This window comes from Callorhinchus milii, unplaced genomic scaffold (assembly GCF_018977255.1).
Source record: "Callorhinchus milii isolate IMCB2004 unplaced genomic scaffold, IMCB_Cmil_1.0 Scaffold174, whole genome shotgun sequence".
Classification (NCBI taxonomy): Eukaryota; Metazoa; Chordata; class Chondrichthyes; order Chimaeriformes; family Callorhinchidae; genus Callorhinchus; species Callorhinchus milii.
Genome location: NW_024704915.1, coordinates 63,710 through 69,096, shown reverse-complemented (window position 1 = coordinate 69,096; position 5,387 = coordinate 63,710).

Here is a 5,387-nt window from a genome sequence, read left to right as displayed (position 1 = left end):
TTCGGAAGCTATGTACTAGGCCTTGTGTCTTGAGCGGGTAAAACTCCCGTCGGATGCCAACGCGGCTACCTGCAACAGCATGGCATCTGAGATATGTACGCGGGCATTTTTTCTAGTTTATCGCGGTGTCAGCTAGCCCCAATGTTTGCACCTCATTGAACTAACAACGACGCTCTTTCCCGTAAGTACCAACCTGGACTGCTATCAGTTTAAGAGCCGCCGTAAAACCCCCCTGCCCCTTTATAACAACGTGGTTAGTCCTCTATATCGGACCTAATACTCGCCAGAGGTACCCCAGTCCCCGCGGCTTCCATGAGATGATAGGGTTTTATAATTGCAGTATTCGCGTATTAATGAGGTCATTTTAAGTACGACGGCATGCTCAGAAGAATCATACCAATCCAGCAGTAGGACCTCGTTTTGGACCAGTGTCGCGAACCGCGAAACTTCGCTTACTGATCCAAGGCACATCCTAACACAAACTAGTCCGAGATTATGAATCTATCCCACATCCATATGGTTCATTGTCGATCCTTTCCTGCTGCGTCAGCTTTAACGCTATACCATTGGCGACCCTCGTAGTCAGCGCTAACGAATAATACGGTTAGTGTAGGGCGAGTGTAATAACATATGTCAGTAGAATTGGTTTAGGCAAGTCACCAGGCCTATACGAATCTCCGTAGTAACCTACAGCTAGCGTTTCTTATCGTTTCCGCGCAGGTTGGTTCGTCAATCCCTGTCTCTCAACGATATCCGTATCCTCGGATAGTAGATGGCTTTAAATACACTACCGGTAAAACCGTTGGGACATGCCCCACCATTTCTTCTGTCACCTTCAATGCAGTCGTCATACCTCTGGCAGCGATAAGAATAGTGTCACAGAAGTGTGCGCTCCGCGCAAGGCCTAAGTCGTGCACTATTTTGATAGTTATGCCCGGATCTTGACAGCTGCCTAACTCTGATTGCACCTCTTACTAAGCCCGAAATCTACACCAAGAATGTCTCTTTGTCAACATAGCGACAGCCTTTCGCCTATCCTAAAACAGTAACTGCGCGGTAGCACGCAAGGGGTGTAGAGGCCGAGGCCCGATAGAGGCTGAAAAATTATTCCCGCCGCCCTTAGGCTTTGGACCACTCGTATCATGACCGCGTACCCAGATTGGCGGGACTATCGCCAGCTCTCGATCCCAACTTATTTGCCGGTTTTCCTTGAATTTAGACCGGACGCACCGCTTTCATATACCTTAGGGGGAACAGCAGCCTTCAGCAGAGGGTAGCTGAAACCCCCACCACCTCAATATAAACCCTCTCTCCGCAACATTTGGAGATTTTAATTTTGACCCTGTTGTCCTGGTTCCACGTTTGGTCCTCGCCATCAAGTCGTGGCCAGGGACCTCGCTAGCGTGGTCTGTGATGCACGTACCGCGTCCCAACCCCTATCGCGACCTTGTGTCACAGGGCTCGATTAGTATTCCTCGTTTTGATGTACAAGAAACGGCATGGCCGAATCACCCTAAATTCCCGCCATATATCAAGGCAGCCACAATTTAGGCTGTAGTGGATGCGCGTATATGCCCTCCAGTGAAAACGCGTTTGTCACCCAATCTGACTTCTGTCACGAATCTAAACGTGAGGGTGTTTATCCCTGAGTATCGTCTGGAAAAATGCAGCCCGGTTAGGGACACCATTTTCCTGGGCGCGAACCATAGTAAGACATACTGCTATATCGCTCCGCCCAAAGAAACCGATCGCATCCTGTCATCGTCAGAATATTGAGGTAGTGATGTTCGGAGGGCTCGTGCTAGACGGCGGAGTATCCCACATCGCTTTTGTAAGATCTGGATATTATGCTGTGAGTTGACCAGCATCTGGTAGGGCAGGGGTGCGACTCTTAAAATGCTGGTTTTCATTTAATTTCATGGTTGGTGATGTCATGCACAAGCGAGCCTCCGATTGTAAGGATTTTTATCGTCGCAATCCACAGAAACCGATCGTTAGGTCGCTACGGGAGCAGATCCTTTCTCACAGTCACCTATGCAGAGCATCCCTATTCTGGGGTCGTAGAGCTTGTACGAAGGTCATCTCGATGGTATACGATTCAAGTTTATCCGGATAAAATCCCTGGGTCCCCAGGGTACGGCATCACATCAGATGTGCACGGAGACATTGGCGGGCGTCAAATAAGCCAGGTATGTGTCTACGTTGTACATCACAGGCCGCTCCATTTTGGTCACTAGGCGACAGGGCTCTACCAGCGGATCACTGACCTTTCCGAATTAACATGCCGGCGCGGGGAGGGCTCTTTACGTTAATGTACAGTTAGACGGCTAATTAGGTGAGCAACACATGTATGATTGGTGCATGCTGCGCCGGCCTAGTCAGTAAGCTGAGTCGCGATCCAGGGACGGGACGGTCACGGGTACAAATTTGTGTCATCAGTTTACAGTGTGTCCTGCCCAAATTAACCAGACGCGTACTGTCATACTTAAAGCCACACGGTTTATCGTATAATGCGCGGTGTTGAATCGTGGTAGACCCTTGCCAGATCCCCTACCTGGCCTTTTTGCGCTACTTAACCCTGGGTCGTCACGGTAGTCTTATTAGGCCCAGGAAACGGAGATATGAAAGGCGTCCCGGTTTAGACCTCAGAGAGTGAGGAGTATCGATCTTTACATAGGCTCGAGTGGCTCCAACGTTTGCGGAATTATCCCGGATCGCAGCCAGACTGGGCCATCAGAGAAAAGTGCCAGTCTTGTGTACTTTGTGAAACTGACTTCAAGGACGTCTCTAGGATCAGGGGCACCCGCCATGTATGAACCATTTTCGTCACTCTATTATTTCCCTCCATTCTCCCTGCGTATGATGGCTAACCGAATCACTGAAGCGTGATTAGTCCTCTTGGGACATGTACTAGCAAGCTACAGGGGAAATGCTCTTAATCCCACCTCCTGAGTCGGATGGGGTCCCGCTATTTGGGAACATTACTTTGCCTTCATCCGTTCCGAGATCACAAGTGCCGCCTAGTGCTATCAGCCAACGCGTCCTTGTCGAGGTCGTGAAAAGACATTTGCATGGCTTGGGTCGTCCTTTAATCGACATTGATTCACAGCCGCACAAGACGATGAATAAAGTTAAACGTGCTATTGTCCTGACTGACTGCGTAAAAGGGAACCTCCTGTTCTCGCGCCGGACTCAATCAGCGCTTGTCGTTGCAAAAAGTGACTTAATAGGAAGGAGAGGGGAGCCAGACAGCCTCAGGGCATCCTTCCTCCGCTGCGTAAGTTCCGAGCGGTGCTAGACCCTGGGCCGACAAGTTAGTATATCAATCACTGAGACAAATGAGATAAGTTACATTAACCTCGACTTCACTCTCGGTTAAGGCTCACGTATCGCGGGCCCCGGCCGTTGGTACCCGCCTGCACTTGGGACCTTTAGTTTTTTGACCTTAGCATGTTGAGAAATGCTAAAAATCAATCAAAGCTTATGTCTTCGGTGTCCGTTCGATTACTCAAGAACATCGGCGTAGGTTTAGTTACTCGAAAGGACCTACTTAATGATCTCCCCTGGGCTTGTGCTACCTTAATCAGTTACAAATGTGCGCAACGCTCCAACTCTAGACCCGTCCGCTATCTAACCGGGGCGAGGCTACTGGCTCAGTGCCGCCAATCCTGAATTCTTTAAGCACCTTATTATGGAGGTAAAACGTCGATTGCATCTGAAGTTGTCGCGCTGACCGGTTGATATCATCATGTGCAGACACTAAGCGCGATTGTCTAGTCCTTAATATCCGAGCCGGATTTGCTCGGCGATATAGGTACCCTCTACTGGGCGCACACCACTTCGGTTGAGCTCATACAGAGTGGGCTAGCTGTTCGACAATCTTCACTCTGTTCCCAGACTTCCTGAGATCGATCCAAGGGTTTCGGGACAATCGGTGTCTGCTTGCTCCCTAAAGTATGTCAGAACTCGGTCTGGAACCGAAATGGCCTGATCGTCTAAAGGCGGTTTATGTGCAGTGAACTTTTTAGGGTTAAAGTCACACCATGTGCGGGCCAGTATTCACATATAAAAATGTCATCCGAGATGGAGCTACAGAGGGCTTACATCGTTTGGAACATTTCTCTTGCGCGACCTCAAAACGCAAAGCGAGGTAACCTATCAGCGACCGCCAGTACACCTGCCTTAGCGAAAGTTGAATACTAACCCGTCGAAGAATACTTCATGTCTTCTTATCTTAACCCAAGTCTGCACTAAGACAATATCGGCCTTGGGCGACGCCACAACTAGGCCTGCCCTGGTGGCCCAGGCCCAGGTTGCTATATGTAGGTGCAACTCAACCTATGACATGCCAGGCGTGACAGTCTTTATGCACTTCGTTACACCCATTAAAGGGTATATGTCCACCACGCCGCACATCAATTACGACTATGTGAATACTGTGGGGAACGTTCCATTTCTGGGGGGAGGCAGACGTTTTAAGGAAATGCTAAATGCCCGCTGATTTCTACATTTTAGCTGTTTCACATCAGGAAATCTTAGCAGACTTCTGGAGATATATGACCGCATTAGAAGAAGTGTATCGGGACGCGGGGCCGGGGCGTCTTGGATTCGTTATTCGCCCTAATTACGTGATTAAATTCTCATTGTCTCTCGAGAGAAACTATAAGTATCCATGAACCTCCCATACACGTGACTCTTATTGACTATTAGACAAGGGACCACGCGATTAGGAGAGCAAGTTATGCAAGGAAGTTGATAAGCAGTCTAAGCTTCACTACAAAAACTGTTATGTTTTGAGGCATGTGGGTGATAAATGCAGGCAATAATACTAAGTTTCATCAACTGTCTCAGCTCAAAGCTAGTAGGAGCTGATGTAATTAAAAGCGCTGGGGCGAACACCGCCCTTTGCCGTATGGTTATACTACCTTGCATCATACCCCCGGGGGGCAGCTTGGTAGGCGTAGGCTCCCAGCAGAATACTCAGCGCTAAGGGCGTAGAGATCCACCCAGATTGGGCTAAGGTTCCGTCTATCAAGCTAACATCAGCATTACAAAGCGACAATCTAGGAACCGAGGCCAACTGGGTCAATAACCCGAGGACTGGGCTGTATCTTCTTCGTGTTCAGTGCCGAGAACCCTACCGTTTTATCACGCGTGACTTGTCCAGCTTTCTCGGTCTTCATCTATCGCCCATGAGCTATAACATGCAAGGACGACTCTGGTTCAGCCCGGGCTGTTAGGTCCTCTCCATGCTCGTGCTATTAGATTAATTATGTAACGTCTTGATATAGGCCGTAAAAGTGCCGCTCCGATCTTCGATGGACGACGCCCTGTACATTATTGCTACTGGGTGGCGCTGAGTTTAGGTGAGCGGCACAGCGATTACC